Raw genomic sequence first — 18,392 nt, 5'->3', positions numbered from 1 at the left:
AGATTTCTGGACCATAGGGCCAGCTGGACGGCCCTCCAGACCGTCCCATTCTCCCTCTCCACCTGCCCGTTTCCCCGGGGTTGTCGCTGGTCGTCCTGCTCGAGGCAATGCCCCTGTTGAGCAGGTACTGGCGCAGCTCATCGCTCATGAATGAGGATCCCCGGTCGCTGTGGACGTAGGCGGGGAAGTCGAACAGAGCGAAGATGGTGTTGAGGGCTTTAATGACGGTGGCAGACGTCATGTCGGGGCATGGGACGGCAAAGGGGAATCGGGAATATTCATCGACTACACTGAGAAAGTACGTGTTGCGGCCGGTGGAGGACAGGAGACCTTTGAAGTCCACGCTGAGGCGTTCAAAGGGACGGGAGGCCTTCACCAGGCGCACACGGTCCGGCCGGTAGAAGTGTGATTTACACTCCGCGCAGACCTGGCAGTCTCTGGTGATCGCCTTGACTTCCTCGATGGAGTAGGGCAGGTTGCGGGCCTTGATGAAATGGTAAAAACGTGTGACCCCTGGGCGACAGAGGTTGTCGTGCAGGGTCCGGAGTCGGTCCACTTGTGTGCTGGCACATGTACCTTGGGATAGGGCATCGGGGGGCTCGTTGAGCTTACCGAGGTGATACAAAATCTCATAATTGTAGGTGGAGAGCTCGATCCTCCACCTCGAGATTTTATCGTTTTTGATCTTGCCCCGCTGTGTGTTATTAAACATGAAGGCAACCGACCGTTGGTCAGTGAGGAGAGTGAATCTCCTGCCGGCCAGGTAATGCCTCCAATGCCGCACAGCTTCAACGATGGCTTGGGCCTCTTTTTCGACGGATGAGTGCCGAAATGTACCTCCGTCTCGTCTTGTGGGGCCGCCTGCCTGCGCGTCCGCCGCTCATGTGCCTCACCCTCGCTGCTGCTGCTGCTTGCGTCTCGCTGTCCCTTCAACTTAATGTTTTTCTTTCCTCCAGCCATCTGTCTGTCTCTCTTTCTTTCCCCGCTGCTGTTCCTTACCCTCTCACTTCCCCCGCTCCTTTGCTCTCGCTGGGTCTGCCTTGGGCTTCGGGTTTCCCTTTTTTTTCATTGGGGGGGGGGGGGGGTTGTGGTTGGTTACCTTCCTCCCTTCCTTCCTTTCTCTCTTTCCTTGTCTCTTTATTTATTTATTTTATACTTTTCTTTTTCCCCCTTCTACTTCTCTTTTTTTCCCCCCTTCCTTTTCACTGGGTCAGGAGGGTTTGGGTCAGGTGGAGAAGGTGGTCAAGAAGGCATACGGCATGCTTGCCTTCATTGGCCAGGGTATTGAGTATAAGAATTGGCAAGTCATGTTGCAGCTGTATAGAACATTAGTGAGGCCACACTTGGAGTATAGTGTCCAATTCTGGTTGCCACACTACCAGAAGCATGTGGAGGCTTTAGAGAACGTGCAGAAGAGATTTACCAGGATGTTGCCTGGTATGGAGGGCATTAGCTATGAGGAGCGGTTGAATAAACTCGGTTTGTTCTCACTGGAACGACGGAGGTTGAGGGGCGACCTGATAGAGGTCTACAAAATTATGAGGGGCACAGACAGAGTGGATAGTCAGAGGCTTTTTCCCAGGTTAGAGGGGTCAATTACTAGGGGGCATAAGTTTAAGGTGCGAGGGGCAAGGTTTAGAGGAGATTTACGAAGCAAGTTTTTTACGCAGATGATAGTGGGTGCCTGGAACTCGCTGCCGAAGGAGGTGGTGGAAGCAGGGACGATAGTGACATTTAAGGGGCATCTTGACAAATACATGAATAGGATGGGAATAGAGGGATACGGGCCCCGGAAGTGTGAAGGTTTTAGTTTAGACGGGTAGCATGGTCGGCACGGGCTTGGAGGGCCGAAGGGCCTGTTCCTGTGCTGTACTTTTCTTTGTTCTTTGTTCTTTGAGAGATGTTTCCTGGTGCGGACCGGAGTCCGTCTTTGCCTTGCCGCTCACCACGTGGTCGCTGCCGGTCTGTTGCAGTGGGGGGCGGGGGGTGGGGGGGGGGGGTCCCTCTCTCTCTCTCTCTCTCTCTCTCCTGCTCGTTGGCCCCACTGGCTCCGCTACATAAGTCTCTGGCTTCGCAGTCCGGGCTGCCGCTTCTCTTCTGCCACCCACGTTCTGCTATGTGGGGGCTCGGTTGCGCAGGCTCGCGCACTTTGGCGCTCGTTCTGCTCGGGGACGTGACTCTCCTCGGCTGCTTCTGAGTCTCCGGCTCCGGTTCCTCCCGCACCTTTTTAAAAGATACTCTCCCACAGGCCTCCGCTTACCGTCGGTCCGGTCCCTTGCGGCTTTTTTCATCCTTTTTGTAGTTTCGGGGTACTATGGCAGCTTTATGATAATTGCTTATTGTCACAAGTAGGCTTCAATGAAGTTACTGTGAAAAGCCCCTAGTCACCACATTCCGCAGCCCGTTTGGTGAGGCTGGTACGGGAACTGAACCCGCGCTGCTGGCATTGTTCTGCATTACAATCTAGCTGTTTAGCCCATTGTGCTAAACCAGCCCCTTACTTATAAGAATATGGCACTAAGATAAAAGGACAAAACACGGAGGTACAGGATTACATCATTGCACGATAACATTCTGGATTGAAGAATATAAGATTCCGAATGATCTTGACAAGATGGACGTGGAAAAGATGTTTCCTCGTGTGAGTGAGTCAGAACTAGGGGTTGAAGTGTTGGATGCTCTGAGATACAGACGAACCAACACGGTTGCGATTGGTACAATGCAGTTTTATTCCTTTAAACTATTTATATAACTCTGAGCAAGCAAGAGAAAGTGCCTTAAGAGCTATGTAACTCAGATTCTCTGGCAGTCCCACAACCAATGGATCCTGGGCAGGATTCTCCATTGCTTGCCGCCGATGTCATATTCGGCAATCGGGCGGAGAATCCCTGTTTACGACCGAATCGGGGGTGCCGCCAGTTTTCGGATGCTCCGCCCCCTCCAAAACGGTGTCACGAGGTGCACGGCGCACGCCGTATGGACGGCCTCAGGATGTTACCTGAAGGCCCTCCCCCTGATGCTCCACCGACGGCGCGGGGCATGTGTGCTCTCAGTTTTCATACACCCGACGTGGCGACTGTGGACTGTGCCCAACGCCGACACAGTTGGGTGGAAGCTGTGCTGCTGGACGGGGGGGGGGGTTCTGCGAGGGCTGGGGGGACTGGTGGGGGGTGGCCCGGGGTGGCAAGGGGGTGTCCAGGGGAACACTATCTGGCAGCTCCTTTTTTGGCACGACCGCTTGAGGGTGTAGCTAACCCGGCGCATACCCGGCCACGAAGCCGGCAATTCTCCAGCCGTTTATATCGGGAAGGCTGTGCGTTTTACATGGTGCGGCTGCTAGCTCCTCACCGGTCGGAGAATCGGTGCTGGGACCTCAAAATCGGAGAATCAAGTCCCAGATCTAAACTCTGCAGTCCTGCCAGATCCAGTCATGAATGACTGTGGACAGTTAAACAACTAACTGGAAGAGGAGGCTCCACAGATATCCCCATTCTCAGTGAATATCAGAGAAACATTTGCTACAATCTTCAGTCAGAGAGACCAAGTGGATAATTCATCTCGGCCTCTCCCCAACAATTCGATTTTCTCCACATGATATCAATAAATGATTGAATGCACCAGACACTACAAAGGCTTTTGGCGCTGACAACATTCAGGCAGTAGTATAGACTACTTGTGCTCCAGAACTAGCCGTGCCCCTCACCAATCTGTTCCAGTGCAATTGCAACACTGGCATCTACCCGAGAATGTGGAAAATTGTCCAGGGATGTCCTTTGCAAAAAAAACTGGATATATGCATTTCCATCAATTACTGCCCAATCAGCCTGTCATCATATGCAGACACACACATGATGATATACAGATAAGCAGCGAATGGACACAGAGAACAGGACATGACCAATAAGCAGGCAGGACACTCAGGGGTGGGATCTGACTATAAAAGACACGAGGCACTCACACTCCGCCTCGTTCCACTGATGAACATCTAGAGAGTCAGTCAAAGGTGTTGTTACAATCTCACACCTCCACCACGTGGCTAAGAGCTAGTCTGGTTCAGTCAGTCAGAGTAACCACACTTAAGTTAGCAGAGAGTCGAACTCACAGAGAACTGTGCTAACTGTGCTTTAGTTCAATAAACCTGATTGAACTAACTTCAAGGTCTGGAGTATCTTTCTGATCTAAGCTGTATCCAGTTGCAGCCCGTGTTAGACCAGTGTACCTAACATGACACAGCCTACACTTGATTTTTAGCAAAGTGATGGAAGATATTGTCGACAGTGCTATCAAGCAGCACTTACTCAGAAATAATCTGTCCTCTCACACTCAGGTCGAATTTCAACAGGGCCACTCAGCTTTTGGCCTCATTACAGCCTGTGGTGATACACCACTGTACTTCCCTACCATATATATAATAGTTGTGTGTAACGTGGCCCTGTAATACTGTGTATTGTACTGTAGCTCTGTAGAGGTTCGGTCACCGGTAGGTAACCCGACCTGGCCACGGAGAGCTCCGCCTTAGCCACTCCCCCGGGAGTTAAGTATAAGAACCCACTTCTGGGACCGGCCCCATTCTGTCTGGGGTCGTCTGTGTCGGGTAAGCCTCCCATGTAGTATATTAAAGCCTTAGTTAAAGTCTCACATGCCTTTGTGGTTCTTGACGCTTAGTGCATCACAGCCTTGGTCCAAAAATGGACAAAAGCAAAATCGACATTGCAGGGCGGAACGGTAGCTCAGTGGTTAGCACTGTTGCTACACAGCTCCAGGGTCCCAGGTTCGATTCCCGGCTTGCGGAGTCTGCATGTTCTCCTCGTGTCTGCTTGGCTTTCCTCTGGGTGCTCCGGTTTCCAAAGATGTGCAGGTTAGATGTATTGGCCATGCTAAATTGCCCTTAGTGTCCAAAAAGGTTAGGAGGGGTTACTGGGTTAGGGTAGAGGTGTGGGCTTAAGTAGGGTGCACTTTCCAAGGGCCGGTGCAGACTCGATGGGCCGAATGGCCCCTTTCTGCACTGTAAATTCTCTGAAAAGAGGTAAACTCCAGAGGTGAGATGAGAGCGACTTCCCCCAATATCAAGAGAGCATTTGACTGAGTGAGGCAGCAAGGAGCCCTAGCAAAGCTGGAGTTAACAGGAATCAGGGAGGAAACTCTCCGCTGGGTGGAGTTACACCTGGCAAAAAGAAAGATGATTGTGGTTGTTGGAGGGCGATCATCTCAGTTCCAGGACATTATTGCAGGAGTTCCTCATGGTCGTGTCTGATGCACAACCATCTTCAGCTGCTTCATCAATGACCTTCCCTCTAATATAAGGTCAGATGTTCACTGATGACTGCACAATGTTCAGCACCACTCATGACTCCTCAGTTACTGAAACAGTCGATGTCCAAATGCAACAAGGCTGGGACAACATTCAGGCTCGGACTGACAAGTGGTAAGCAATATTCAATCCACACACATGCCAGGCAATTACCTTGGCATTCAATGGCAGTACCGTTGCTGAATCACTTGCCTGGATGGGTGCAGCTCCAACAACATGCAGAAAACTCAACAGCATCCAGGACAAAGCAGCCCGCATGATTGGCACCCCATTCACTACCTTCAACATTCACTCCCCCCAACCACTGACACACAGTGGCAGCAATGTGCACCAACTACAAGATGCACTGCAACAACTCATCAAGGCTCCATCGACAGCACTCTCCAAGCCCACGACTGTTACCATTTAGAAGGACAAGGGCAGCAGATACCTGGGAAAATCACCACCTGGAGGTTCCCCTCCAAGCCTGACTCTTAAATGCCCTCAAGGATAGGCAATACATTAGCCAGCGACACCCACATTCCAGAAATGAATTAAAAAATGCCACTCATCATCCTGAAATAATAATAATCGCTTGTCACAAGTAGGCTTCAATGAAGTTACTGTGCAAAGCCCCTAGCCGCCACATTCTGGCTCCTGTTCGGGGAGGCCGGTACAGGAATTGAACCCGCGCTGCTGCCTTGTTCTGCATTACAAGCCAGCTGTTTAGCCCACTGTGCTAATTGGAAATATATCGGCCGTTCCTTCAGTGTCATTGGGCCAAGATCCTGGAACTCCCTCACTAACAGCACTGTGGGTGTACCTACACCACATGGACTGCAACGGTTCAAGAAAATAGCTCACCACAACCTTCTCGAGAACAGTTAGGGATGGGCAACAAATGCTGGCCTAGCCAGCGCCACCCACAGCTTGTGAAAGAATGAAAAAAAAGCCTGTTTCTCATTTGAGGGATCTCCGAGCTGCTTTTGATCTTTTTCAAACTTTTGATCTGAAATTCACTATGTTGGAACTGTTTGGGATGTTTACGCCTCTTCCTGAGCAGTGAAATAACACAGCCAAAAGGGTTGAAATAAAAATCAATGATGACGGATCACAAAACTGGCTTTGTGGCTCAGCCACTGGATATGCTTGTGTGTGCAAAGAGACTTGGGTGCCTCGTACACCAGTTACTGAAGGTGATTATTTAGGTGCAGCAGGCATAAAGAAGGCAAATGGAATGCTTGCCTACATAGTGAGAGAATTTGAGTACAGAAGCTGGGATGTATTGCTGCAATCGTACAGGGCCTCCTTGGTGAGGCCACACCTGGAATACTGTGTGCAGTTCTGGGGCGGGATTCTCCGCGATCGGCACGACGGCCTGACGCCAGCGTCAAAAACGGCGCGAACTACTCTGGCGTCGGGCCGACTGGAAGTAGCGGAATTCTCCTCACTTCCGGGGGCTAGGCCGGCGGCGGAGGGGTTGGTGCTGCGCCAGCCGGCGCCAAAGGGACTGCGCGAGTTAGCCGGCGCCAAAGGGACTGGCGTGGTTCTGTGCATGCGAAACCCGGCCGTGTATTCTGGCGCAAACACAGGGGGGTGTATTCTCCGCACCAGCCATGGCGGAGCCCTTCAGGGGCCGGCGCGGAAGGAAGAAGTGTCCCCATGGCAGATTGACCATGCCCCCCCCCCCGGTGTTGGATCCCGCTGTGCCCCTCCCCGAGGACTGCACCAGCCAACTTATCTGCCAGGTCCCTCTGTGTGGGATCATATCCAATCCATGCCGGCGGGACTGGCCAAAAATAGGCGGCCGCTCTGCCCATCGGGGCCCAGAGAATTGCTGGGGGGGGGCCGCTGCCAATGGCCCCCGACCGGCGTGGCGTGATCCCCGCCCCCGCCCGAAAATCAGCGCCGGAGTATACAGCAGCCGGCGTTGGATCGGCGGGACAGGATTCACGCCGCCCCCCCCGGGGATTCTCCGACCCGGCAGAGGGGTCGGAGCATCCCGTCCCTGGTCTCCTTATCTGAAGATGGTTGTTCTTGTTATGAAGGGAGTGCAGCAAAGATTTACCAGACGGATTCCTACGCTGGCAGGACTGACGTATGAGGATAGATTGAGTTGGTTAGCATTATATTTGTTGCAGTTCAGAGGAATGTGGCGGGATCTCATAGAAACCTGAAAACAGGGTAGATGCAGGAAGGATGTTCCCAATGGTGGATGTGCCCAGAACCAGACAGTCTGAGGATACGGGGTAGGCCATTTAGGATTGAGATGAGGTAAAATGTTGTCATCCAGAGCGTGGTGAGCCTGTGGAAGTCATTACCACAGGAAGTGGTTGAGGCTAAGACATTGTGGCTGGAATTCACCAACCATTCTGATTCACTTTTCCAGCCGGCAGCTTGTCCTGTCCGCAGGTTTCCCGACGGTGTGGGGTGGCTTCAAAATGAAATCACCTTGGCACGTGGCGGGAAGACAGAATCACACCGCCAGCGAACAGCGGGTTGCCGAGAAACATACAGCTGGGAAACCGGAGAATTGTACATTTGCAAGAACAGGGAAGGTCCAGCCCTTGGGGCTAAAAGGATCATAGGGTGTGTGGGGAAGGTGGTATTAGGCTATTGAGTTGAATGATCAGCCATGATCATAATGAATGATGGAGCAGGTTCGAAGGGCCGAATGGCCTCCTCCTGCTCCTATTTTCTATGTGTCAATGTTTACTCCCTGCTCTGCTTTTCTGCATGTTGTCTATTTTCCTTAATGAAGGTAATTCCAACTCCTCCTTTCAGACTGTCAGTTTGGGAGCTGCATTTATAGCCCTCCGCCCGAAATCAACCTAAAGAAGACCCAAGCAGTAAGCAACTGAAGACCGGATGGCCCAGAGACACTGGATGGCACTTAAGTATGGCATTCAATTTTAACTTATATTGCACTCAGTCAATTCTGAGTGGAGGGACTTAAGGTGTCACCTTCTCTCCCTAATCGCAATTGGTTTGAATTGAATGCTGCATTGAAACATTGGTTAATGCTCATTGCTGGGACAGTAGATCGGTATATCTGTGCATTGTTGTGTTCTAGTCCTGTAACTGTTCAATACATTGATGGACAATTGAAAAAGGAGAAAGTTAGGCATCAAATTGGAATTGGGAGGGTGTTCATTTACAATTTTATTTGATATCAATTTATTTTCACTTATCCAGAGGACAACACTGTTTCACAAACAAGCGACCAAAAGTAAGACTCCATTTGTTTTCAGAGTGGTATTTTGTTTTTCCAAGGCAACTCTGTTTCATTAATTTGATATTCGGTCTCACGTGGCAGCATTACCACCACAGACAATTTTTTTTGTTGCATTTTGCGCTCCTGTTTGAATTATATACGCCACCAAAAATGTCGTAAATGACAATGTGATGACAGAACAATAAGGCATAGAGCCATTTATGGCAAAGAATGAAGCCATTCGCTCCATCGAACCCATGCCGGCTCTCTGCCAAGCCAAGCAAACCAGTCAGCCCTATTCCCCCCCACTCTATCCCTTTAGCTCAGCAAGTTTATTTTCCTTCCAGCGTCCATCCAATTTCCTTCTCAAGTTGATCGCCTCTGTTGCCACCAATCTTCTGGGCAACGGTTGCCAGCACATGATCACTTGCTGCATTAAAAACCTCTTCTTCACATTTCCCTTTCATTTCTTGCCCACAGCCTTTCATTTGTGTCCCTTATTTCAAGTACCATCAACTAATGGGAATAGTCTTTACTTATCTATCATTTTGTTACGGTACTGGGCAAGGCCCCCAATTTATATTAGGAAACGGATGAGAAACCCCGACAATTTTTCCATCTGTAAACTGTGAGGAAAGGATACTTCACCCCCAGGAGTGATTTGACTGACAAATGGTAAAACAAAAGCTTTATGATTAACGCAGGATTAACCCCATCAACATCCAAGGGAAAAACAGCTTTTCAACCAACAGTTAAACTGTTCTTTAAAAAATTGGAAGGTCTTTGAGCTTATTTTCCCATCCACCTCTAAAATTTCAATTCAGAAAATCCACATGCAGGTTAAATGCCACTTATTAATAAAGTTAACAATTGGTGGCTTACAGATTTATTCACAAAGTCCTTGGGAGGGATGCTTTCAGAAGTCAGTCTGAGAAACACACTCCCTTTCCTCAGAACCCAGAGCAGAACTCCAAAAATGAAACTTAAAATAACAGACATCAGGCAGGGCTGAAAATGAAACCAAAAACAGACCCAGCCCCTCCCATGAGTGACATAATAGTAATAATCTTTATCAGTGTCACAAATAGGGGGCTGTTTGGCACAGGGCTAAATCGCTGGCTTTGAAAGCAGACCAAGGCAGGCCAGCAGCACGGTTCGATTCCCGTAACAGCCTCCCCGAACAGGCGCCGGAATGTGGTGACTAGGGGCTTTTCACAGTAACTTCATTTGAAGACACTTGTGACAATAAGCGATTTTCATTTCATTTCATTTCAAATAGGCTTACATGAACACTTACTGCAATACAGTTACTGTGAAAATCCCTTAGTCGCCACACTGCGACACCTGTTCGGGTACACTGAAGGAGGATTCATAATGTCGAATTCACCTAACAAGCACGTCTTTCGGGGACTTGTGGGAGGAAACCAGAGCACCCGGAGGAAACCCTCGCAGGCATGGGGAGAATGTGCAGACTCCGCACAGACAGTGCAATTGTACAGTGCCTTGGTGAGGCCACACTTGGAGTAATGTGTGCAGTTTTGATCTCCTTCTCTGAGGAAGGATGTTCCTGCTCTCGAGGGAGTGCAGCGAAGGTTTACCAGACTGATTCCAGGGATGGCGGGACTGTCATATGAGGAGAAATTGACTAGGTTGGGATTGTTCTCGCTGGAGTTCAGAAGAATGAGGGGGGATCTCATAGAGACTTATAAAATTCTAACAGGACTAGACAGGGTAGATCAGGGAAGATGTTACCAATGATGGGTGTGTCCAGAACCAGGGGTCACAGTCTGAGGATTCAGGGTAAACCATTTCGGATAGAGATAAGGAGACATTTCTTCACACGAAGAGTGGTGAGCCCGTGGAATTCATTACCCCAGGAAGTAGTTGATGCTAAAACATTGGGAAGAATGGGATCAAAGGCTATGGGGAGAAAGCAGGATTCGGCTATTGAGTTGGATGATCAGCCATGATCGTGATGAATGGCGGAGCAGGCTCGAAGGGCTAAAAGGCCTCCTCCTGCTCCTATCTTCTATGTATCTATGACCCAAGCCGGGAATCGAACTTGGGTCCCTGGTGCTGTGAAACAACAGTGCTAACCACTAGTGCTGCCCAAGTATATATATAGATATATATAAAGAATTGCTACATTCATCACATTATCAAAATCTTGCTCACCTTCATCAACTCTCCCCTCAATCTCGTTTATTCCAAGGAGAACAACCCCAGTTTCTTCAACCGAACCTTGAATTTAAAATCCCCCCATTCCTGGAACCATTCCGGTGAATCTCCTCTGCACCCTCTCATGAACCGTCACATCTATTACAGCACCCGGGACTAGTGCACGGTCAATTCCAGCCCCATGAGGCACAACACAAGTGAATCAACCAATAATTCTTATAAAAATACCAAAGTCTTTGTCCCTTGACTGCCCAAACATTATAGTTACCAGGTTTGCAAATGTACACACGATTACTGTTTATTTATAACAAGGACTATCACTGAAATATGCAGCAAATATAACTGGTTAATGACAAGCTAATACCGACTGCCCACTTTAACTGTCCCACCCTCTACCTGCACGCATAATACAGACAAACACAGAGGAGAGGAAAGGGGCTAAAAACATAATGATAAGGATTAAGGTCAAAAGATAAGAGTCTTCAGATGATGGTTCTTTAGCACATGTTCTTCACAGCAAGCATGTTGATTAAAGTCTCTGGTTTACAGCCAATAATGGTCTTCTTTGTAGAGCCATTCATTCGGCGTCCCTGTAGTTTAGAAAATGCAGTGCTCACGGGCATAGGTATTCATCAAGCTGGGCCTACAGCTTGAGGTTCGCATTCAGGCCTCTTTCTTTCTGGAGAGATACTTTATTTCACATCAAACCTTGCTTTCAGCTCCTGGTTTGACTTCAGGCCTCTGCAGTCTCAGGAGAACAGCACCCAGATTTGTTGGAGAGAGAGAGAGAGTCAGCCCTCACAATGGCCTTCCGAAGAGAATTAGCTGGATTATTTTGGAGAGAGAGTTAATTAAATCTCTTCATCGGGCTGCTAGAATCAAAACGGAAACCAAACTTAAAGCCTTTGGGCACCAGCCAATCAACCAAATCGAGTTCTCATTGATGCCGTCCAGTCTGCAATCACCAGTTGAAACCAGCACAGCTTTCCGGATGCTTCTGTTTGAATTAAAGGGATCGGCTTCTCACAGGCTGCTTCTCTAAAAGTGAGATGTCCATGAATCATCCATAGATCAAAAATGCAACAGCAAAATAAAGGAAAGGGGAAATAAGGGAATAAACAGTAAGGACCCTTAAATTTCCTAAAGTGTAGTGCCCAGAACTGGATGCAATACTCTAGTTGTGGTCTAACCGGTGCATTATAAAGGTTCAGCATAATCTCCCTGCTTTTGTATTCAATGCCCCTATTTATAAAGCCCATGATCTCATTTGCTTTGCTAACTTCTTCACTATGTCCTCCCACTTTCAAGGATCCATGCATATGCACCCTCAGGTTCCTGCAAACTCTTTAGGTCTGTACCATTAAATCCATTTTACCTTCTGCCAAAATGCACCACTTCACATTTCTCTGTGCTAAATCTGCCCATTCTGCTAGCCTATATGTGTCCTGTTGCATTTGATTAGTATCATCCTCACTGTTTGTCAGCCTCCCAGTTTGGTAGCATTGGCAAATTTTGAAATTTTACTACATATTTCAATATTGGTGTCATTTATCTTAATCTATTAAGATCTGAGCCTGAACCCTTGGAAAACACCATTGTCTACCACCCTCCAGTCTGAAAAATAATCATTTACTACATCTCACTCACTACTTTCTGTCCTGAACCTATTTTTATTTATTTCATTTGATACTGACACATAAACATGAACAACAATGTTATTAACCAACCTTCTTGTGGTACTCTGTCAAACATTTTCTTAAAATCCAAATAGACGGCATCTGTTACATTCCCTTTATCAACCTTCTCAGTTACTTCATTTTTTAAAAATCAATTAGATTACTCAGACACAATCTGCCTTTTACAAATTTGTGCTGACTCTCCTTAATTAACTCAAACCTCTCCAATTCCTTTCTAATTTTCTCCTTGATTAGTGTTTCTAACATCTTACCCATCACTGTTGTTGTACTGACCAGCCTATTGTTACCTGGACGGTCTTTACACCTTCTCTGGAATAAGGGTGCCAAAGTGGCTACTTTCCAATCCTCTGACACCTTCCCCGTTTCTAGGGAAGATTGGAAGTTTATGGAAAACCCTTCAGTTATCTCCACTCCTACTTCCTTTAGCAAGCTGGGATTCAAGCCATCCAGACCAGGGGACTTATCCTCTCTAAGCATAGCCAGCCTTTACAGCACCTCCTGCTTCTCAATTTTTATCTAATCCATTAGATCTACCAGCTCCATGTCTAGCAATGTTTAGTAAGGTACCCCTTCTTTCGTAAATACCAATACAAAGTACTCATTAAATGTTCTAGCCTTGCCTGTGGTTCAAAGCATATATCACCCTCTTTGCCCCAACACAGCCCACCGCACCTCTTACTATCCGCTTAGTATTTACATGCTTGTGGAAGATATTTTAGTTCCCTTTCATGTTAACGGAGGTTCTACTCTCATAATGTCTCTTTGCCAGTCTTATTTTTCCTCTTCATATACCCTCTAAACCTATTGTACTTGACCTGCTTCTTGACTGAAGAATTGCCTGACGAGCATCATACACTCTCTTGTTCCGATTCACAATATTCTCTATCACCTTTGTCCTCCAAAGAGCCTGGGTTTTGGTTCCCCTTTTTGGAATGTACCCAGCCTGTACCCCAACTGGTTTGGCCAGTTGAGCAGTGCCAATCTAGCAGAGGGTGAATGGACCAGCCCCAGCATGAGGCATTAGCAGGCAGCAATCTAGGCAAGTGAAGGAACCAAGGCAAATTGAAGCAGAGAGACTGGACGTGGATACAGACATACTATTAGCCCACAAGCCCAGCAACAGGAATGAAAGAAAGATTTGCATTTATGTAGTGCCTTTTGTGATCTTGGGACAACCCAATGTACTTTTACAACCAATAGAGCTCTTTTGAAGTGTAGTCAGTGTTGGAATGTGGGAGATACAGCCGCTAATTTGTGCATAGCAATGTCCCACAAACACCAATGTGATAATGACCAAGTAATCTGCTTTAGTCATGTTGAATGAGGGATGAATATTTGGCCGCCCAGTAGGGCAAAGTCTTATGTTTCTTTGAACTAATGTCATGGAACCGTTTCTTTCACCAGAGAAGGTCGATAGGACCTTGAAAGATAGACTGCAGTCATGTCTGTTATTGACCTCTAACCACGGATCCTCCTGGGAGAGGTACAACTGAAAGAAACAAATTCAGAAAAGCATCTGGAATGTTCCAGAATCCTGGGAAATCCACACAATCTCAACAACTACTGCAAATGTCCTCCTCAGCAGTTGCCTTTTCAAAGGAATGAATTCACAGTGCATGTTCTGGCAACCTATTCCAGAGGGAAATGCCTCGCTGTCAAACATAAATACATTTGGATTGAACTTATCTTTTTGCATCTTTTAACTGTGGAATGTACACGTGGATCCTTATCATCACCAGCCCCAACACATCGTAACTAACCAACAAAACAAGAATGAGTCCAATCCCTGCATCCAATTAAAAACCTCAGTGATATTCTCTTACACTGTATTTCTACTAGGTAAATATTCCTAGCTCCTGGAGGCCTTCTCCAGAACTAAGAAGTCTTAGACAATGATTATAGAATAGAATTTACAGTGCAGAAGGAGGCTATTCGCCTCATCGAGTCTGCACTGGCCCTTGGAAAGAGCACTGCACTTAAGCCCACACCTCCACCCCATCCCACCTAACCTTTTTGGACACGAAGGGCAATTTTATCATGGCCAATCCACCTAACCTGCACATCTTTGGACTATGGGAGGAAACCGGAGCACCCGGAATAAACCCACGCAGACACGAGGAGAGCGCGCAGACTCCGCACAGACAGTGACCCAAGCCGGGAATCGAACCTGTGACCCTGGAGCTGTGAAGCAACTGTGCTAACCACTGTGCTACCATGCTGCCCATGGGCTTGTTCCACTGTGCCTTCTCTAGAGCCTTATACAGAGGACCAGTGGTCTGGGGATGGGGGTTCCACAACCTGGAGACAGTGCTCTTTGATATATGCTTGTCGCACCATCTAGAAGCCTATTTGCGTTCCCTGTATCCATGCAAATCTCCATTCTGTTGTTATCGATAATCATCACACCTCTTTCTTTAATAGGAACCCTTTTGTTGGATAAACCTGATAAGCTTCCCCAATCCCATATGCCTGACCTCATTAGGAGCCTCTTGTATAGATCAACTTGCAATCAAATTGGTTTCAACTAAAGTACTTATCTTTTTCAATCATCTGTGAATTTAAAAGCTGTTCTATTCGAGTTAGTATCTAAACCATTAAAGGAACAGATGAAAAGTAAAGCTGTCATCCCAAGAGCCATATGGGACTCCAGTTTAGTCTCTGTTCAGATCCACTCTTCTCATAGTCAGTCCTCTGTCTATTAGATTCCAATATGCCACAAATCCCGCACACATCAATCCTATAATGCTGCAAGATTTAATCATATCCAATTGACTTTAGTGCTATCCTTCATCAAATCCTGTTGGCAAATCTTTGATATAACTGAATCGCTAGCTCGGCTGTTTCAGAAAGCCGTTAAGAATCACATGTAGGCCAGTCTGGATTAGGGCAGCAGATTTCCTTCCCTAAAGGGCATTAGTGAGCCAGAAGGATTTTTGATGGCAATCTGATAGTTTCATGGTCGTCATTCCTGAAACTAGCTTTGTTTTCCACATTTATTCAATTGAATTTAAATTCCCCAGGTGCCAAGGTGGGATTTGAATTCATGTCACTGGGGGACGAGTCTGGGTCTCTGTATTACTAGTCCTGTATATATAACCACTATCCACAAAGCAATCACATAAAAGGAGGATAAGTACCCTGCATACTTTTTACTTCCTTAAATAATTCTATCAAAAACTCAATGTGATTGCATTAGAAAGGGTGCAAAGTATATTCACCAGGATGTTTCGTGGGCTGGAGCGTTTCAGCTATGAAGAGTGGCTGGTTAGCCTCGGGTGGATTTCCTTAGAGCGGAGAAGGCTGAAGGGGGACCTGATCGAGGTGTGCAAAATTCTGAGGGGCATAGATAGGGTAGGTAGGAAGAAACTTTCCCCCTTATTAGAGGGGTCAATAACCCGGGGGTGGGAGAGCTACATTTAAGGTAAGGGGCAGGAGATATAGAGGGAGTTTGAAGAAAATATTTTTCACCCAGAGGGTGATGGGAGTTTGGAACTCACGGCCTGAAAGGGTGGTGGAGACAGAGACCCTCATAACATTTAAGAAGCATTTAGATGAGAACTTGAAACACCGTAGCAGACAAGGCTATGGACCAAGTGCTGGAAAATGGGATTAGAGTAGATAGGTGCTGGATGGCCGGTGCAGACATGATGGACCGAAGGGCCTTTTTTTGTGCTGTAAAACTCTACAAATCTGTGACTAACATAGTGAATTAGGGCCAACATTTCCTGAAGCCATACTGGGAATGCAATAACTAATGAGTGATGGGAAACCTTATCCTGTATAATTCTGGATAACAGCTTCCTTACAACCAATAGTAAACTCACCTAGAATCCAATAATGTTTTCCCCTTCCTACACAATGAGACCACACGAGCCTCTCTTCAAAGCCGAGAACCTTTCCAGGTCCCAATGACGTGAACGGTCACACACGAGCGACCCCGATATCCTCCAGGAGTCCACGGTGTGCAGAATCGAGTTCAGCAGTCCTTTCATCTTTAAATGTCGAGATAACTTGAGCAGCAACTTCTGTTGAAAACCAAACTACCCAGGTGAAATCTAATACACAGTATCTCATTAGCTCATCAGCCATGTCTGTACTTTCATATCGAACCTAGCATGATATATCCCTCAAGGATCAATATGGTCATTAATTGGTTTCTGACATCTAACATTACTGAAAAGGCCTTGCCATCACTACTCCAATTATACACTATCCTCTTTCTAATGCTGCTTTAAGCATTCAGAATGCTTACTCAGCCTGTTTTTTGTACTGGTCTCCACCACTGTTGACAAATGCACCATTTCTACTTTCATGACCCTACAAATACTCTATTTTGACAACTAAAGCTTCAGTTTCCCATCAACTCACCTTTTCTTCCTTGGGGTATACAAAGACCTCCTATCCATGAGAACACATTGAAATAAGCTCCACTGTCTTCTCTGTCTCTGTCAAAGTTATCAGAGTGTACCAGTGTACCATTCTCAAATCCTTCCCCCTTTCATCAAAATTTAGTCCTCTTGAAATCTGGTTTTACCATCAACTTAGTGGCTACATTCATTTGCCCCAGCAAAGAATATAAACTAAAAACATAGCTAAAACCTAATTAAGATGAGTGGTAGGAATTGCAGGAAAATGGTATGAAAATATTCCTGAACAAGAGTTGAGTAGCAGACATTGATTTGAACAAGTACATTGGTGGGAAGTGTCTTCAACTGAGGTTTCTTCAGTTCAAAATCCTAGAATTTGAAGTGGAGTTGGAAAAGAGAGGTTTCTGAAGCAAGATCTTCAGAGGGTAGTTACCCAGCGGGGTGACAGGGAGCTAGCAGTGCTAGAGGAAGGAGTAGTGATTATCTAGAGGTCAGGGAAAGTAAGGAGGTTGGAGCAGGCATGACTGTTGTGTTTCAGTAATGATATACAATATATGTGGGTGGCAAGCGGTTAGCACTGCTGCCTCACAGCGACAGGAACCCGGGTTCAATTCCGGCCTTGGGTGACTGTGTGGAGCTTGCACATTCTCCCCGTGTCTGCGTGGGTTTCATCCGGGTGCTCTGGTTTCCTCCCACAGTCCAAAGATGTGCAGGTTAGGTGGATTGGTCATAATCAATGCATGGAGTTCCGGGGATAGGATGGGGGTGTGGGCTGAGGGAGAGTGCTCTTTCGGAGGGTCAGTGTTGACTCAATGGGCCGAATGGTCTCTTCTGCACTGTGGCGATTCTATGGATAATATATGTACAATGACATATGACAGAAGTAATGATGCTTATTTCCTGTACAAGTCACAATTCATCAACTGTCCATGAGAGATTTTGCAATTATGTTGGTTTATTTATTCAGACTTGGCAGACGGGAACATTTATTCAGAGGTATAAAGCTTGAAGACATCAGAGCTGCAGACTGCGGGTACATCAGTTAAAACCAGGGCCACAACATACCTCCTCTGACTCTCATCGTAACAGGTAAAATATAGGCAACTGCGGGTTATCACCTACCATACTTGACTCAGCGAACAAATCATTATTACTCCATGTTGAACACCACTTGAGGTGGCAAGGGTGCAGAAGGCACTCTGGCTGTCCATCACCAAAAGTGGCTGGGTAACACCATTGTTAACTGGCTGGTCGACACCAAAAGGGCTTTACAGGGTGTGCTGCAGGTGGTGAGGCAAACAACAAGAGGGAAAACATTATTTGACATCACACTCACAAATCCACCTGTTACAGTATTATCTGTCGGCGACAGTACTGATAGGAGTGACCACCACTCAGTCCTTGTACAAGGGAAGTCCCATAATGTGCACTAATTATACCCTCGATCATGTTGTGCGGCACTACCACTGTGCTAAGTGGGATAGATTCCAAACAGACCTAGCAACTGAAGAATGGTCATCCATGAGGTGCTGAGGGCCATCAGCAGCAGTGGAATTGTACTCAACCACAACCTATACGCCGGCACATCCCCCACTCTAACATTACCAACAAGCCAAGGGAACAACCTGGTTCAATGAAGGGCATGC

The 18,392-nt window shown here is 47.1% G+C and overlaps 1 long non-coding RNA gene across 1 annotated transcript in view; it reads left to right on the top strand.

Moving 5' to 3' along the window:
* Nucleotides 1–17,829, top strand: part of LOC140392397 (uncharacterized) — a 56,285-nt gene extending 38,456 nt beyond the window's left edge. Inside the window, exons 2-3 of the long non-coding RNA XR_011935330.1 lie at nt 8,075–8,187; nt 17,714–17,829. This is a non-coding gene — a long non-coding RNA (uncharacterized lncRNA). The remainder of the gene's footprint in view (nt 1–8,074; nt 8,188–17,713) is intronic.
* The last annotated feature ends 563 nt before the right edge of the window (nt 17,830–18,392 follow it).

This window comes from Scyliorhinus torazame, chromosome 16, assembly GCF_047496885.1.
Source record: "Scyliorhinus torazame isolate Kashiwa2021f chromosome 16, sScyTor2.1, whole genome shotgun sequence".
NCBI classification, from domain to species: domain Eukaryota; kingdom Metazoa; phylum Chordata; class Chondrichthyes; order Carcharhiniformes; family Scyliorhinidae; genus Scyliorhinus; species Scyliorhinus torazame.
Note: the sequence above shows the minus strand (reverse complement) of the source record. Positions and strands in the feature narration are given on the sequence as shown.